Below are 19,510 nucleotides of genomic sequence, written 5' to 3'. Positions count from 1 at the left end.
CCTATGTATAAGTCCATCTATACAGCATGTGTTTGAATAATTAACAAGAAAGCAAGTGGTCATAGCACAACATAGTCATGCAATTCTATGCTACATAACAGATTGCTGTAGAAATAGGGAAAAATGATATTCTTTATACATAGTTTGAATAAAAGCAATGATTACTCATATTCTTGGACATGCTGTTTTAGTTATGCTGCATTTATCAGTGCTGCAGAACTAATTTACTAGTAACAAAATAATTTCAATGGATTGAAAGGAAAACATCAGCAATGCAGCAAATTCCAACCTAGGTTTTCAAAAACTAGGTCATATAGGCAAAAATGAAAATAGGAGGTAGAAATAGGTCCTAATAAATCTATTCTGCAGCACAATATTTACTTAATCTTGATGTGCATATAGAGCAGGGATTTTACAGCGTAGAGTAATATAAATTCAAATTGTACCTTACCATAAACTAACGTTTAATACATAGAAATGGAAGTGTATGATGGATTTAATTTTCGAAAGTGAACCTTTCACCAAAAACATTACTCTCGGCTTCATAGTCATTGCACAACATGCAAGCAAGATGTTGGATCCTAAGAACTGCGGACAGTGCTCTGCATTTGTGGTAGGGCTTGACAACCTCCTCCTTCCTGCAGTGGCCCCCACAAAAAACTCTGCTGAGACTCAGGGAAACCCTTCAAAATGCAATGTGATGTAGTGCAAGTAGATGCAGTGTGCGTGGGAGACTTGGTGGCAATGAAAGAGCCCTCCATGTATTCAAATGCTTTCCAACATGCAAGAAACAATTAGGACCGAAGCTATCTAGTTTAGAGACATGCTGTTTGATTTTGCATAATCTAATGCACAGTCCACCTGTGAAAGAGGTGTTATCAGATAAAAAAAGGTAAAGGTTAAAGGGACCCCTGATCATTAGGTCCAGTTGTGACCGACTCTGGGGTTGCGCACTCATTTCGCTCTATAGGCCGAGGGAGTCGGCGTACAGCTTCCAGGTCATGTGGCCAGCATGACTAAGCCACCTCTGGCGAACCAGAGCAGCGCACGGAAACGTCGTTCACCTTCCCGCCGGAGCGGTACCTATTTATCTACTTGCACTTTGACGTGCTTTCAAACTGCTAGGTGGGCAGGAGCAGGGACCGAGCAACGGGAGCTCACCCCGTCGCAGGGATTCAAACCGCCAACCTTCTGATCAGCAAGTCCTAAGCTCTGTGGTTTAACCCACAGCGCCACCCGCTATCAGATATACAGGCACAAAAGCACTCACACATTCTCCTCCTCTTTCAGAAATTGAATGTGTATATCTCTTCACACGGTGCATAGTTTTAACAAGATGTAGCAATGTGGCCACCAACTTGGATGGCTTTAAAAGGGAACTAAATGAATTCAGAGGATAAGGCTGTCAATGGTCACATGCCATGATGACTATATATTACTTCCAACATTAGAGGCAGTATGAATACCATTGCTGGGGATCTTGTAGGGAAGAATGTTCATGCACTGATGTCCTGCTGCAGGCTTCCCAAAGCCACCTGGTTGGTCACTGTGAGAAAAAAATGCTGGACTAGATAGCACAGAATTCAGCAGGGCTGTGTGACATTATCTAGTTTTCCTTCTTCATACGACACTGGAGGAACTGATTGATTGATTGATTGAATTTATATACCTCCCTATACCTGCAGGTCTCAGGGCAGTTCACAGGATAAAATCCTGTGGGTTGCCATACGTCCCGAATTTCCCAGACATATCCAAGACTCGACTGCTGGAATTAGCATCTAGGCAGAATAATGTCTACTCAGGCATATGGCAACCCATGTCGGAAGTGTTCATTTTATTTTTTTTGCTGAATTTCCTTAAAAATAGCTTAAAAACTTCGTTTTGGGGGGGAGGATTCCCCCTGCCCCCTGAAAAGCTCAACAATTCTTCCAATTTGCTCCAAAGAAAGGTTGCAAGCGGTCTCCATAGTGTAACAATGAAAAGGTCCTGTAGCACCTTAAGAACTAGTTTCCTGATCATTGTATAACCTGCTGCAAGCCACAGCCTGCTACATTCGATGCACAGGGATGCAAGTGATGGTGGCTACAAATAGATTATTTGACTATGCACATGGGCCAAGACATAGTGGAGTTAATGACATAGTGACATTACTTAAATTACACAAAAGCAATGAACACAGCATCATAAATCGAACAGATAATTTGTACTTGCTTGAACAAATTTAAGTGTTTTCTATGCATGAACCAGACATGGAGCAGCAATGCCAGGTGTCTACCTTTAGTAAGTTAGATCAGGAATGGAAAAACCTTTCAAAGCTAGAGTTCCTATACCTTTAATACCTATTTAGAAGAGGACTTCAGAAGGAGCAGTTGCAAAGGGATAGAAAGTTGCACCTGTCCAATTCCCTTTACTAACACAGGAGTCTTAAAGTTGAAAGACCACCCATGAACAAAAACTGTAGCCATTGCTGTCACTGGTCCTACCCTTCATCTAAACAGAGTCTCATTAATTTGTCTTAAAAGATGTGGCAAAATGAAAGGCAGATGCTGGAAGTATTTTCACAGCACTTCTACAATCCACTGTACAAATACAATTCAAATGAGAACCAATTGGACAGGCCAACGATTCAAAATGGTTCTACAATGAATTTAAAGCTAGATGCTTGATGAAGATCTCTGAAAATTCTGAATGGGTAGAATATGTATTTCTATAGCCCTCAGCACAGGAAAGCAACATTATCTGCATTACCATGAAGTACCTCCTCAAGTACTGATATGTAGATTATTGATACAGTGAGAAAATAAACATGACCCCTGAGTGGGTAGCTGAATCCCAGTACCATCTGGCTATTGATTCTCTGAGTACTATGAGACAAGTCTTGTTATTATTAGGCTTCTGGAACCACATTATTCCTATTGACATCATACATGATACCTGAGAGTATGGATGAAAACATTTATAGTTGCTACAAGAACAAAAAACTGGATAAACTATTCTCAGTTGAAAATCGATTAAATAATTCTTGATGAAGATATGTGCCCTGTCCCACTTAAATGCCATAACAAATGAAAATTACTCCTGTAACTAAAGCTTCTGTGAGCTTAAGAAAACACAGTATCAGAAAGCATTATTTTTAAAAATGCATTAAACTGAAATTAAGTTATTCAAAGAGTGAAGTGTACAAAGGAATTACTAGCGCACTGCTTTAAAATTTAGCAGAGGCAGTCTACAGGCAACATTATTGCCTTTTGCTTCGATATAATAATAAAGCAGGGTGGAAGGAAATGTTGTTGTTGGTTTTTAAAAAAATGTGCATGTATAAACAATCAGAGGACTTCAATTTAGTCAATAAAGTGAATGCCATTAAAACATCTTATAAGGAAGTGACAGGCTTTAATAATGTGTTTTATGACGGAAAGCAGACATTTGTTTTCTAAATGAATCCTTCAATTGACAAGCAAGGTATATTTTATTTTTCTAAAAATGGCATACTTGCAATTCTTACTCAGTTTAAAAACAGAATTAAAATAATCTATTGACAAGCAAGTCAATACAACAGCACAAAATAGTAGAAAATTATTCATATATGCCACCTATGCTGGAAAAAGAGAAAGCACTTGTAAACTCCCTATGACTTCGCACTCACCCCTACGAACTGTTGGTTGCCATGGCAAGCATTTGTCTGTATATTGCATATTAACACTATAACACCATCCCCATTTCTCTCAAAGAATTAGTAACTGATGTTTGGACTCTCTACTTAAGAAAATTAAAGGTTTTTAAATTATGAGTCTCACAGAAGTATATTGCAACTGAAAAGGATTTCTTGTATGATTTAGGACATAAAGCAAACATGAAAGCTACCATTTATTTTTAGCTCCTTTTTTGCATGCATCTCTCTAGCCATCATATTTCTATACCCAAAGTGAAGTAGTGCTAGTGAATTCAATATACATTGTGTGTGTGTGTGTGTGTGTGTGTGTGTGTGTGTGTGTGTGTCGCAACAGCAATGTTACCTGTTGTGGTAAATCACAAACTGTTATTCTGATAGATAGTAGTTCTATTTCTTAGCTGATTTTTTTTTTAATGGTGCCTAAGGGAGGTTCCATTTTTGTTGTTGGCATACATCTGCCTTGAGAGACAATGGAGAGACCTCCAGGTGCGTTAGCAGCACCAAAGTGACCTCCCCGGGTGCAAGCCTGGGCAGTGTGTATGGAGGTCCTGGGCTGCCCAGATGACAAGACCTACACATAATGAATGTGTAGTAAAACAAGCATCATTTAGTTAAAAGGCAAAAACATATCCAGAAGACCACCAAGCAAGCGTTTAGGTTTCCCTACAGACAAAATATGGAACCCTCTAAAGTAGGCATGGCCAAACTTGGCCCTCCAGCTGTTTTGGGACTACAACTCCCATGATCCCTAGCTAGCAGGACCAGTGGTCAGGGATGATGGGAATTGTAGTCCCAAAACAGTTGGAGGGCCAAGTTTGGCCATGCCTGCTCTAAAGCTTATGCCATAATAAATTTAGTCTTCAAGATGGCACAAAACACATTGTTTTTACTAAAACAGACTAACATGACTGCCCTTATGGAAGTCTACACAAAATATGGATAACTAATTTAGCAGAAATAATGGTTTGCATTTACTCCAGTTTTAATCCCACAGGGCTGATCTCTGTGTTTCATTTAATGCTGTTTGTATTTAATTTATTTTATACACTGATAGTATGCCACTTTGAGCCTTGGGAAGGTGACATAATAAATAAAATGTAAAGGAAAGAACCAGCTTTTGCAGACCAATCAGAGTCATAATTGTTGAATGTTAAATATATTCTCCCTTTTGTCAAATGGAATATTACAAGATTGCTTTGTAAATAAGATTCAAACTAAGAATTCTTTCAAGACTACACAAGGGCAGTGACCCACTTCTTAAAATATTACAGTATTTTAAAGCTTCTGGATTCAAGATAGAACTTTTAAACAAGGTCACACATACTACGTGTAAAAAATATCACTTGCATCTTAGGATGGTGCTAGTTTCTAAATACTAGCACAGCATACTGGAAACAATATACCGTATTTTTCGCTCTATAAGACGCACCAGACCACAAGATGCACCTAGTTTTTGGAGGAGGAAAACAAGAAAAAAAAATCTCAGAAGCCAGAACAGCAAGAGGGATTGTTGCGCAGTGAAAGCAGCAATCCCTCTTGCTGTTCTGGCTTCTGGGATAGCTGCGCAGCCTGCATTCGCTCCATAAGACGCACACACATTTCCCCTTACTTTTTAGGAGGGAAAAAGTGAGTCTTATAGAGCAAAAAATACGGTATATGTATAAAAAAAAGCAGTAGTACAAGAAGCTATGCCAACTTAACCATTGCAAATTAGAGAATGAAAGCATGTAAGGCAACTAGCCTTCAGAAAGAAATTTAAATGCTCTAAGATACAATGATACCAGAAACATACTATCCGAGGAAGTGCACTAAAACACTGAGGACTCAGCTCCCGAGTGAAAGCTCCCAGAGTACACAATTGCTAACATTCTTTGAACGATATTCAATGCTATTCATGCTCAGAGAATATCTATTCAAATAATTAATTCTAAGTCTGATTATTTCAAAGGGTTTACTACAAATATGACTTCACTGGGTCATCAAACATTGTAGTCGTAGGCGTGATCTGTGCCTGCAGAAATGTATTCTCTTATAAAGAAGGTGCTTCCTTCCTTCCCCTTCAAGTGCATTGCAGTGTGCTGTGACTGTGGATGGAAGGCTTAAGTACTTCTTCTTGTATCCTTCCTTATTCAACCTACCTGCTACCTTGACACAAGTTCGGGTAACATGCATCCTACTCCCAAATCTACCTGCACACTCACCGCTGCACCCACACTGGGATGAATCACATTCTTAATATTCTGGGAACACATGATGTTTAAGTCTAGTGGAAGAAAACCCTCCAAAGTCTTTATTTCATAAAGAAATAAGATGAGGGACAAGAAAGAATTTGTATTTGCTGGGGTCTAAAGTATCCAGTAAAGGGACACATGTGGCGCTGTGAGTTAAACCACATAGCCTAGGGCTTGCAGATCAGAAGGTAGGTGGTTCGAATCCCCATGACGGGGTGAGCTCCCATTGCTTGGTCCCTGCTCCCACCAACCTAGAAGTTCGAAAGCACATCAAAGTGCAAGTAGATAAATAGGTACCACTCTGACGGGAAGGTAAACGGCGTTTCTGTGCGCTGCTCTGGTTCGCCAGAAGTAGCTTAGTCATGCTGGCCACATGACCCTGAAGCTGTACGCCGGCTACCTCGACCAATAGTGAGATGAGTTGTCTATGACTGGACCTAATGGTCAGGGGTCCCTTTACCTTTACCTTTAAAGTATCCAGTCAATGAAAAGTGGAAAAGCAATTGCCAACATTAAATAAAACCACTTCTCTAACCACCATAGTGGTTCTGATTCTGCATACCTTATTTTCATTCCTCTCAATTATGTTTCACCTTGTGAAACATAGATTTGAGGATACCTAATGGAAAGCTTACAGTTGACTACTTCCTACAAACCTTGCCACTGCAATGCATGAACTCCACCCCATCCCCAAAATTTAAAAGATGGAGCTTGAAGCAGCCAAAAAATTGCACTGAAATCACAGCACAGCTTTCATTTTAATCAGGAGGTAGATACAACATGATGAGAAGTTATGTAAATTTCTCCTTAATCTCATCAAGAACATTTTGGTAGTACAATTTACCTAGCTATAAAGAAGGAAGGGCATGGAATTGATCTAGTCCACAGTCACAATTTTCTGTGTTTCAACATATCCCCCATGGTCCTAAAACAGAGGTACTAGCTGCTGAAACTGTGCTGCCATGCCAGACCTCAAGATTTTCCATACCCTTTCCTCTCTCTTCTCAACCTGTCTATTATTGTTTGAAATACATGCAGATATATTATGTTTCTAAAACCGATGAGTTTGTGACATCAAAATCAATACACTGAATACTTGAGTTTTTAGAACAAATTATTATGAGTGCATTATGAGTGCAAACGGGCAGAACATTATCAAAATCAGCACTTTCAAATTAGCTTGGCTACTCTGTGTCAGTATTTGTTAAGTTTTCATAATAAAAGTCTCAGCTGATGCAATAAGTACCCTCCAGCAAGATAGTACCAATATCCAATTCACAGATTTTGTAAGAGCATAGCTTTTCTAACAACAACACTACTACTTAGCAGGTTGAAGGAGCAGTCCAACAAAATTGTAAGACTAGTCCAAAATTATAAATATTTCTCTCTCCATAAACTCACCTGCTGATATTCTGTGTTTAGCAACAGGAATGTTTACATGGCTTGGGCAAGTATAATATTATCTAATTCAATTTATTCAATGTAGCTGCTTAACTATGTGACTGTATACAGCAGCAAATAACAATACTAAGGATGTTGATCTAAGGTTGTGAAAATTTAGGTTGTAACAAGGTTACACAAACTGATCTGATCAACTGCCTAAAAGAAGCAGCATAAACTGTTGAGTCATACAGTGAAACATTATATACTATGACTTTTGGTCATGATATGGATGTGTTTAGTCACAAGGATGTAACATTTGCTATAAAGTTTATTGCATGTTCATGTACGAAAAAGAATCCTTCAACTATAGAAGGTTTCAAATCCAGTGGCAGCTGAGGGGAATCACTGAGATTCTGTGGGTTGAAGGCTGCAAACCATGGTCCTGCTTATATCTTATCAGCCAAAGATTGATGGTTAAGAGCGGTAGTCACGTAATCTGGGTAACCGGGTTCGCGTCTCCGCTCCTCCACATGCAGCTGCTGGGTGACCTTGGGCCAGTCACACTTCTTTGAAGTCTCTCAGCCCCACTCACCTCACAGAGTGTTTGTTGTGGGGGAGGAAGGGAAAGGAGAATGTTAGCCGCTTTGAGACTCCTGAAGGGGAGTGAAAGGCGGGATATCAAATCCAAACTCTTCTTCTCTTCTTCTTCTTTACAAAGTATCTTTTAAATACAGTGACAATCTGACTGCTTTCTAAGTAATCTGGACTTGTATTACCAAACTCCTGTCCAAATGCTAACAACCAATGAGCTTTAGATCAAATTTGTGGTTAGATCAGAAATGAGCATATACATTTTAGAATACTTGATTAGAATCTACACATAACTGAAGAGAGATGACCTTTCATCATAAACAGCACAAAATTAGATTTCTCTGTAATTCAGTCTTGTGGTCCTTGAAGACTAACATTGCTACCCCTCGTATAGATGTTTTTATTACTGGATCCTCTCTCTCTACCTCCTGAAATTTCCAACCAAAAATCTCCAGGGAAGCCTGCTCCACAGTTTGAGAATCACTGAAATATTTGTCTGCTTGCACAATCTCGTTAGAGAGAATTTCACTCCCATATGAAGAAATCAAGATATGCAAGTGCCATTCCACCTGATAGTAAAATGCTCAAGGAAGCCAACAGAATAGAGTAAAAAAACCAAAATCTGAAAATGAAAACACAAAACACAGTTGCAAATTTCAGAAAAGCACAAAAAGTATGGAAGGATCAAGTATGTGTGTTTTTAAGAGTTACAATTAGACCATAAAGGTATTCAAAAGGTGGCAGAAGGTTAACAAAGAGGAAGCAGATTGCAGCTCTAGGGGCAGAGAATTATACATCTTGGGTGCGACAACCATTTCCCTTATTTCCATCATCTGTACTTCTAAAAGTGGTAGGATTCACAGAAGGGGGGGGGGCTCCCCTCCTGTCTGCAGTTGATACACAGATTTTCTCTTTGGGTATCCCTTTTCCAGGCCATTATGCAAAAATGCAAGGTATGTGCCCCACCCAAAAGCCACTATAAATGTCACTTTGTGATATTTCCGAACCAAAATCAGTCACATTTCCCTTCGTAAGAAGAGCATTCCAAGACTTAGTTCATAAATCACAATATAGCAGCTTGGATAGTATTATATAAACAGTCCTGTAATTTTGTGATTTAGGGTTCTCCAACAACTGCTCACACATCTGAATAGAGTACCTAACATTTGTTGCCACTATGCTTGCCAGGCATTTGATTAGTTAACTGCACCTCTAGAGCTCCATGTTGTGCTCAGCTTCTTATAACATCTAAATCGTGTTTAAAGTATCATGATAGGAAAGTAAACCTACAGCGCTTTTATTCTTCCAAAATCCTTCCTCAGCAAGTGCCTGTATGACTGGGTATCACTTACAAAAGCAAGTTATTTTTTCCTGAGACGAAATTTCAGTGCTTTAAGATGGTACTTCTGAAGGGCACACTTGGCCACTACTGAAACATTGGCTTTGATGCTCGTTGAGATGAGTATCTGGACAAGCATTGTAGGGTGTTGGTCATCAAATCCCAAACTTCTGCCAATCTTCACCTGGTGACCTTGTGTACTTATTGAAAAGGAAAAGATCAATCAGAGAACCTGTGGAATTCTACAGGGAAGATTCCAACCAAAGAGAAACAGTCACTTCTGTGACCTTTCTGATGGAAATTGCTCCAGAGCAGTCTCCTAAATCTGTGCTGTCCTGGCTGGCTTTTGCCAGCCAGATGGGCATAAATCCAGCTCTAAAGTGTTGCCCTTTTATTCCTGTGGTCTGACCAATGGATATTTCTCATTTGGGCCTAACTAAAACAGATGGAAATAAGTAGAACAAGAATGAGTCTTGAATAACTGACTCGGATTCTGCCTATGAAATGACAACCTGAACTACCCTTCTATTTTTATTTTTTTAAGAATCATTTGTATTCCTGCACTGGAATTCATTTACATGCAATTTGGTGATGGCCACCAGCTTAATTGGATTTAAGAAGGTATTAGACAAATTCATCAACGATTACTGGCCATGATGGCTACACGTTGGCGGCACATTTCTGAATGCCAGTTGCTGGGGAACAACATGCCCCTCATGTCCTGCTTTGAGGCTTCCCCACAGACATCTTGTTAGACATTTTGGGAAACAGAATGCTGGACTAGATAGGCATTGGAGTCTCACTCAGCAAGTCTTATGCCTTTAAATTGAATATTCTCCTTTTAAAGCCTTGAATTTTTCAGTTGTAAACTTTATTATTTGAACACCTCATTCCCTATATTCCAGTGCACCTTGCTTAACATATCAATAGATATGGGGAAATGTCTCCCTTTGGACAAGAGAGTTCTGTTCAAGGTATTTCATTCTTCAACAAATGTTTATTACACTGAGGAACCGGCTAGTCAGCACTTTTGAAAAAATTCAGCCGGACATTTATAAAACTACAAAAGCTGCATTAATATTTTTTATTTTTATTTTCATAAAGATGAAGTCTGAAACTGAAAATTAAGCAATATTCTTGGTGCAATGAAATTAGACTGCAAATAATATTTATTTCCAAGTGAATGAGAATAGCCCATTAGGACTTAACTTTGCTGCCAAACTACTTATTGATTTCTTTTGCTTACTGAAGTAATACTGGGCAAAACCAAGGCCCTTGACATCAGTAACTTTTTTTAAACACATATTATTCAAACATTATCCACCAAAAATAAAAGTTTAAAATCAGAATAATAAATCAAATATACTTCATCACAATACTTACATGGTTTAAAAGGTTCTTAACAAGATAGATTTGTTCCCCAAATGATAAAGCATTCCCTAAAGAGGTCGTCAAAAACTTGATGCACATCAAGGTTTTGTACATTTGTTCTGATAAATTCCCCAAAGCTCAAGAAAAAGTTGTGGTGCACAATAAGTGGGCCAGCTTAAAATATACACTTCAGAGAGGATGGCAGTGCCAAGGAAGAAGTTTGTACAATTATTTCAGTTTAGGGAAAAAAGAACAACTCAACATCACCAAAACAGATGGATGAAGAAAGCAATAGGATAGTAGCAGCTGGACAAATAAATAGTGAAATGAAATTAATGAAATCACATTGTTGTGCTTTCGATAAATAGACATCTATGTTCAAAGATATTTTGTTCAACAAGAATTCGAGTTATGGAGGTTTGTGAGAGCATGTAATTGTGTAGGAAATTGGTGTATCCCTCTGTACGAATACAATGGTTTCAGCACAAGTGAAAAAATATGTACAGACATTTTGTGGATTTCTATGTTATCTTGAATGACTGCGAAAAAAATTATGTACCTTTGGACTCCAGGCATAAAAATCATTTATTTTACAACCAAACTGGCTCCCCACTTATTCCTTACATCTTTACTTAACAGCAACCTGCCAAATTACTACTTCTCTCCCCCAGTTTGATCTTAAATAATTTCTTCATTTCTTACAGCATCATGGGATTGAGAACCAAAACTCCGCCTTTCTTCCACTGGAAAATTATCTCTGAAAAAATTGCCAGAATATTCCCTTAAGCTGAACCATTACCATCTTTATTCTCTTCCATTTCTAACTATTATATTGATTGAGACAAAATCAGGGTAGAGATGGGGAGCTGACGAAAAACTTTGCCTTTCCTCACAATTGTTTTCTTCTTCACTCCTCTTACCCTTTCAACAATGGGCTAAAAACGCCAGGATCTAGCTCCATTCTCATATGTATTTGCCATTTTTGTCATTTAAAAATTTATTTATTTACTTATAAAATTTATATTCTGACCATCATCATAAGTGACCCCAGGGTGAATTATAATGCTTAAAACAAATAGAATAAAGAATTGAGAAAATATACAATTAGTAATACCCCCAAATTGACCGGTCCCCATACTACCATTGTACAGAGTAGGCCTATTTCTGAAAATATTCAAAAGGCCCGGAGGAAGACGGTGGTTTACACTTGGTGCTGAAATGTCAGTGGCATTAGGGAAGTAGGTATTCAATAGGCAGGGCACCATTGCTGAGAAGGCTCTCTGGTGAATCACAGACCCGCTAAATGAATTACACAATAGAATGGCAAGAAGGGTGTCCCCAGCCAACTTCAAGCACAGACAAGACAATACAGGGAGAGGCATTCCTTCAGATAACTAAGCCCTAAGTTATTCAGGGCTTTATATATCAAAACTAAAAGCCTGAATTGGTCTCAGCACCACACAGGCAGGCAGCACAAATCTTTTAAGTACCAATGCCATATGCCCTTGAGTCATCAAACCCATCAAAACTCTAACACTAGTGCAGAATGCATCTCCAAACGGTCTTTAGGAGCAGTCCCATGCAGAGTGCATTCCTATTTAAAGTTACGAGAAGAAAACATGCTTTACACAATACTGCTTCTTACAACTCAAATCCCAAAAGTTGGATTTCTGGTCTAGCTTGATCTAAAATATGTTTGTTCAATAGATGATTGTACAGAAAGAACACACTGAGCTAGAAATACTAATTTAAATCATGAGTTACATATTTCCCCAAGATGCTGGCACATACAGTGGTGCCTCGCAAGACGAAAAGAATCCGTTCTGTGATTCTCTTCGTCTAGCGGTTTTTTCATCTTGCGAAGCAAGCCCATTGACGGATTAGCAGATTAGCACTATTAGAGGCTTTTAGCGGCTTATCGGATCAGCTGATAAGCGGCTTAGCGGCTTAGAAAAGGGGGGGAGGGGAAAAAACCCGCAGGAACTCGCAAGACATTTTCGTCTTGCGAAGCAAGCCCATAAGAGATTCGTTTTGCGAAGCACCTCCAAAACGGAAAACTCTTTCGTCTAGCGAGTTTTCCATCTTGCGAGGCATTCGTCTTGCGGGGCACCACTGCATAGCCTGCTGACACACAATTTAGGAGAGTGTTTAATCCCATCTTCATTCCACTCACAACCTGCAAGTGGAATAGAAGTAGCTTCCTTCAAGCCCTGAACTTGGCATCATAATGCCATCCATGAATACCAGCAATTAAATCTTCTTAATGAAGTCAAGGACAGTAGATAGGAAATCATGGAAAAAGTGGAAGGGAAGTAAAAGTTAAGATATATAAGATTTAAATAATTTGGAGGAAAACAGATCTGTTGTTGTTGTGGTTGTTATCATCATCATCATCATTTGTCCATGTCTTATATCTATACTATTTCTTTCTTATTACTTTAGGCATGATAGTAACATAGTATGTGTTGACGATGAGATATAATAGAAAAGCAAATATTTTTTAAAAAAATAAGTGTATTTGTACACCCTGTCTCTACCAACAGAATGGTTTTCCACACACTGCAAACCAGAACATCTATACAAAAAGGCAATCAAGACAACATTTATATGAACGTTAAGGAAGCACCACTGTAAAATAAAATTATTCAGATTGTTTAGTTGTAGAGAGCCAGTGAAGCATAGTGGTGAAGTGTGCCTGGCTAGGACCTGGGAGACCAGGGTTCAAATCCCCACTTGGCCATGAAGCTCACTAGGTGACCCTGGGCCAGTCACTGCATTTTGAACTCCTTGGAGAAAAAGGGCATATATAAATGTAATAAAATAGGTAGGTAGATAGATAGGTAACTGACACTTACTTCAGGAGGTGTATGCTCTTTTAGCTCCACTTATAATATTAACAAGAGATCAAAGTACTCTGGTTACTTCATTTTAATGTTAACTTTCCCTTACCTTTACTGTATAAAATTCCAGATTTCAAAAGCCTTGTCTGTAAAGAGGATCATCTTCGGCAATTGTTAAATATATCCAAAATACATTATTCATGATAACCTGAAAGACAAACATTTCCAAATGAAGCTGGTTACAGCATAATACATCCTGGACAAACATTTATGAGCATTAATTCTTTTCTATTAATTAATTAATTTTCAATTAATTCTTATTTTTATTATTTATTACTTATACCCCGCCCATCTGGCTGGGTTTCCCCAGCCACTTTGGGCGGCTTCCAACAGAACGCTAAAATACAGTAACTTATTAAACATTAAAAGCTTCCCTAAATTAATGCTAAGTTATTGTCTTACTATCTCTGTTTAAAGTAGCAACTGTTTGAAACGTTTTCAAACACCTTTGCCCATCTAAGTAAAGAAGAATTCAGATTTGACAATAACTGTTTATCACTCCCTGGGTCTAGATTTAGTTTCTGGAAAGCAAGTATCTTCAACACACTACCCACTATTAACCCAAACATGCATTTGGAGACTCAGTTGTGAACCTTTTATCATATAATAATAATAATAAATTTTATTTATATCCCGCCCTCCCCAGCCGAAGCCGGGCTCAGGGCGGCTAACAACAATCAAATAATCAAGCAGTAAAATAGTTACACAATATAAAAATATTTCATTATATTTTTGCATGACGGCGGTGCTCTTGCTGAGAACCCACTTGGATCAGTCTGCAGCCCCACTAGTAGATGCCAACCCATCAGTTGAAAACCAATGCTTTAAAGGGAGCATCACAGCAACCTCTCTCTGAATTGCAGGAACTACTCTTTTTCTCATGGAGGGTAACTTATTCCGAAAACCAACTAGATAGACCTGTTCCAGCAGTTTTAATCCTGATGCATATGGGTCTAGCATATACGTGGTTTATGTCAGATCTCCAGGTATACAAGCTGGAAGATGTTCATTAAAATGGACAAGATTGTGCTGCTGCTGTTGATTTGTGATCAGCCTGATATTCTTGAAATCCTGAAATCTTTATGTGGAGCCCAATTTCTTTCGTGTTATAATTTGCATTTACCGTATTTTTTGCTCTGTAAGACTCACTTTTCCCTCCTAAAAAGTAAGGGGAAATGTGTGTGCGTCTTATGGAGCGAATGCAGGCTGCGCAGCTATCTCAGAAGCCAGAACAGCAAGAGGGATTGCTGCTTTCACTGTGCAGTGATCCCTCTTGCTGTTTTGGCTTCTGAGATTCAGAGTATTTTTTTTCTTGTTTTCCTCCTCCAAAAACTAGGTTCGTCTTGTGGTCTGGTGCGTCTTATAGAGCGAAAAATACGGTAGTTCTTTCCCATGCATACTGCTTTCCATTGTTTCTTGCTGATTTTTCAGTCTAATTGGTTCGGCTTAAATGCATTTAAGTCAGGAGTGAGGAAGCTGCAAGCCTTGGCCCAATTTCATGTGGACAGTACGGAAGGGGAAATTGAGAGGTGAGCAAAGAAAGTGAGGGAAGAGATGGACCTACCCAAAAAGATTGCCGAACTCTATTTTAAGTTATATGGGTCATTCTCTATAGACATATTTTGTTCCCAAATGGGTCATACATCAGTTTGTAGAGTATATCCATTTTCTCTTTCAAGTCATTTGTAAAGATACTGGCCAGCACTAGTTGAAGCCATGACTCTTTCAGAATGCCGACAGGTATCGCAAGTGAAGACTTTAACAGAAGTCAAAGTACTTTTTATATTGCAACACAGAATCTCTTCCTATTACTAAGATGTGTTACAATATCTTACAAAAAAAGGTTATTTTTACCCTAAATAACAGGAGTAATTATTATGTTATGCAAAAGAGTGAATAGTACTGCGACTAGAAAAAATTGTTACAGTAGTATAACACTTCACACTCTTTAAGATGAAACTGCTTCACGAAGGGGAAAGCTACAAATGCCTCAAGGAACAACCGTCTAGAGATTATTTCATTTAACACATTTGTGTCATCGCACAAAACTGCCAGCTTCTTGGAAGAGATAGAATTCTGAATTAATGAGCTATAGACTAACAAGCCTGCTCTTAACATTTTAACTTTTAAGGGTGGCTGATTTATACCCATACTTTCTGTAAGTATAGGTGAATGGTAATTTCAAAGGAAAAACTAAAAACATTTATCAGATTAATTTGCAATAGTTGTTTACATATATGTCAGGAAAAGGTCGTGTGAACATTATCTTGTAAAAGGTATTTCTTAAGTGCATGCTGCCATTTTGGAAGAGGAGTGTTTCACTGAACTGCCAGCAATTGGACAAACCATTATTGGTATATTGTTAACAGCCATGATCTACATTATATCAGGATGACTTCCCAGAATACTGTAGACTTTATGTTTACAACTCTTGAGAAGTTCAATTTATTGAGCTGAGGTAATGATTCCCTTTAAGTGTTGACATACTACATTCAGATTTATTCTTTTAAGAGCAATATACATTTTGTAAGGATTACACTTCTACAACAGAATAATTTTTCTTACTATCTAGCTCCAATCCAATGAACTATGGAGAGATCTCTCATGAGAGTTAACTGCTTAATGAAGAGCTAGTCAACCAATTTGCATCTGTTCAAATACCTACTTCAGTATCTCATATGAAGAGAGTATTCCCTTGAGCAAAACATTTCAAATAATTAAAAAGCATCTAGAAGGCAAGTGGTGAAAAGTTACCTCCTCTTTCTACCTGGTGATGGAAATACTGGAGGAAAACACACATTCATCTATTTGAACAGAAAGAAAGAAAGAAAGAACGAACCTGAGATACAAGTCTATTCAATTACTTAAAATAATTAAAAATCTTATGGGGAGATGTAGACTGATTATGGCAAATATTTTGAGAAACATTTTTCTATTATCGTAATAACTATTATTGATAAACACTAATCATCACCATAATACCATAGAAGTATACAATAAAACAAAAAGTAAACAGATAAAACAGTTGTGAAAAAAACCATCAAATGCTGCCTGTGAGTTAATTCATTCTTCTGGAAATTTTATTTTTGGCACCCTACAAAATGAATACAGTGGCCTGGTAAATGGTAAACCAAACTATGCCTTACTGGGATCATGCAAATGTGCAGACTTCTAGAGAGGGGGAACTGATAACCATTTTGCTTCATGGTTAGCAAGAAGCTATCATAAGCCCAGGTTCAGATGACACACTAAAAGCTAAATTTTGGTTTAGGTCAGCATGGAAATAAAAAAGACTGGGGAGGAGCAAATTCTGACTTACCATGGTGTCCCAGACAAATATAAGAGCCTGCCTAATTTCAATGGCCAGTGTTTTCCACAGGGCAGATGCCACTGCATGGAAGGACCTACTCTGAACCTCTCTGGAATAAACCTCCAACACATGCAGCACCACAAGGAGGACCCCACAGATGACTGCTATCAATGGGCAGATATGCAGGGAGCAAGGATCCCTCATAAATCCATGTCCCAAGTGATTTAAAGATTGAAATACAGTGGTACCTCGCAAGACGAACGCCTTGCAAGACGGAAAACCCGCTAGACGAAAGGGTTTTCCGTTTTGGAGGCGCTTCGCAAGACGAATTTCCTTATGGGCTTGCTTCGCAAGACGACAGCCCATAGGGAAATATCCGGGACAGCGGGGAAGCGCAGCGCGTCTTCCCCACTGTCCTCGGACCTCCTCCGAAGCCGGGCGGTGGGGCGGGAACGCCTCCTCCCGCCGCCGCCGGGCTTCGGAACGGTGCTCCGAAGCCGGGCGGCGGGGAGGGAACACCCGCCCCCGCCGCCGGCGGGCTTCGGAACGGTGCTCCGAAGCCGGGCGGCGGGGAGGGAACACCTGCCCCCGCCGCCCGGCTTCGGAGCATCGTTCCGAAGCCGGGCGGCGGGGAGGGAACACCTTCTGAAGGCGGGCAGGGGGCGAAAGTCCTTGTCCCCCCCAGCCTTCAGAAAGCCCTTGTCCCCCCCCCCAGCCTTCAGAAGAGGTCCGGGGACAGACTGTCCCCGGACCTGGTCTGAAGGCGGTTTCCCTAGGAACGCATTAATTGATTTTCAATGCATTCCTATGGGAAACCGTGCATCGCAAGACGAAAAACTCGCAAGACGAAGAGACTTGCGGAACGAATTGATTTCGTCTTGCGAGGCACCACTGTACCAATAAGAAAACCTTAAATCTGGCCCAGTAGCCTACTGGCAACCAAGTATCATTATTTAAGCACTAGTGTTTTATGCAGATGGAAGGCAATTATGGACATTCTGCAGTAGCTGCCACTTCCAAAACAAATATAAAGGGCGGCCCCCACATAAGATTACATTGGGATATTCCAATTGTGAGGTTACCACTGTCAGGGAATGGCCAAAGGTGGCTGAAAACGCTCCTGGTCACCAAGGCTACTTGAGCTTTTAGTAACAATGAAGCATCAAGGAGTCCTCCCAGACTATGCATCTGTTCATTTCGAATCACAGTTCAACTCCACCCAAAATAGGCAACTGGCCTGTATCCTGGACAGCCACAAGGCCTGTTTTACCTGGATTCAGTTTCACTTTATTCATCTTTATCCATCCCACCAGTGTTCAGGAAAATTAAGATTTTAATGATTTGGATAATAACTTGTTTTTACTTCATCTAACAGCAAACTCAGCTGACAAATAAAGACAGAATTGCAACAAAAACAAGTCACTGAAAAGGAGCAGGGAGCTTTCATTATATGTAGGGAAACACTAAGGTTTGCAGCAGTACAATAAAATAAAATAAAATAGAGCCTCACAGAAGTCCACAATATTTTTTTTTTTTTTGGGGGGGGGGAAATAAGGTCGCAAAAAACCCTCATTGTTGATGAGCATTTTCAGGGTATGAAAAAATGGGGCATTGGGGTTGGGGGAAGAGAAGAGAGAAAATGCAGTATCGTGAAGGTGAAGCATTCTAGACTGCAATTGCAACCCTTATAGTGAAATCAATATGTTATAAACTACAGTGGTACCCCGCAAGACGAATGCCTCGCAAGACGGAAAACCCGCAAGACGAAAGGGTTTTCTGTTTTGGAGGCGCTTCGCAAGACGAATTTCCCTATGGGCTTGCATCGCAAGACGAAAGCCCATAGGGAAATGCTGGCGGTCGGGAGCAAAGACTTTTGCCCACAGCCGGCCTTCAGAAGAGGACCTCTTCTGAAGGCCGGCGGGGGGCAAAAGTCTTTGCTCCCCCCCCCGCCTGCCTTCCCCCCACCTGCCCCGGGCGATCTTAAAATGCTGGCGGGCGGGAGCGAAGCGTTCGCTGCCGACCCCCAGCATTTTAAAATCTCCAAGGGACAGCAGAGAAGTCTCTGTCCCGGGGAGGTTTTAAAATGCTGGGGGTCGGGAGCGTTCGCTGCCGACCCCCAGCATTTTAAAACGATGTTCCGAAGTGGGAAGGTGGGGCGGGAACATCTGCCCCAGCCGTCCCACTTCGGAACGATGTTCCGAAGGGGGGAGGGGAGGCGGGAACATCTGCCCCAGCCGTCCCACTTCGGAACGATGTTCCGAAGGGGGGAGGGGAGGCGGGAACATCTGCCCCATCCGCCCCACTTCGGAACGATGTTCCGAAGGGGGGAGGTGGGGCGGGAACAGCTGCCCCATCCGCCCCACTTCGGAACGATGTTCCGAAGGGGGGAGGTGGGGCGGGAACAGCTGCCCCATCCGCCCCACTTCGGAACGATGTTCCGAAGGGGGGAGGTGGGGCGGGAACAGCTGCCCCATCCGCCCCACTTCGGAACGATGTTCCGAAGGGGGGAGGTGGGGCGGGAACAGCTGCCCCATCCGCCCCACTTCGGAACGATGTTCCGAAGGGGGGAGGTGGGCGGGAACATCTGCCCCATCCGCCCCACTTCGGAACGATGTTCCGAAGTGGGGGGGTGGGGCGGGAACATCTGCCCCATCCGCCCCACTTCGGAACGATGTTCCGATGGGGGGAGGTGGGGCGGGAACAGCTGCCCCA

General features: G+C 40.6%; 2 protein-coding genes across 7 annotated transcripts in view; both read right to left on the bottom strand.

Annotated features, from left to right (window-relative positions):
- The window catches only part of KIF5C (kinesin family member 5C), a 326,400-nt gene that overhangs the window by 215,909 nt on the left and 90,981 nt on the right, over positions 1–19,510 (bottom strand). The gene's annotated exons all lie outside the window — the stretch shown is intronic.
- MBD5 (methyl-CpG binding domain protein 5) overlaps positions 1–19,510 on the bottom strand; it is a 111,510-nt gene that overhangs the window by 58,308 nt on the left and 33,692 nt on the right. For all 6 annotated transcript variants that reach the window (XM_081167554.1, XM_081167553.1, XM_081167552.1 and 3 more), the window contains exon 2: positions 13,538–13,636. The gene's annotated coding sequence lies outside the window, so the exon portion shown is untranslated. The remainder of the gene's footprint in view (positions 1–13,537; positions 13,637–19,510) is intronic.

Source organism: Podarcis bocagei, assembly GCF_964188305.1.
Source record: "Podarcis bocagei genome assembly, chromosome: 1".
NCBI lineage: Eukaryota > Metazoa > Chordata > Lepidosauria > Squamata > Lacertidae > Podarcis > Podarcis bocagei.
Note: the sequence above shows the minus strand (reverse complement) of the source record. Positions and strands in the feature narration are given on the sequence as shown.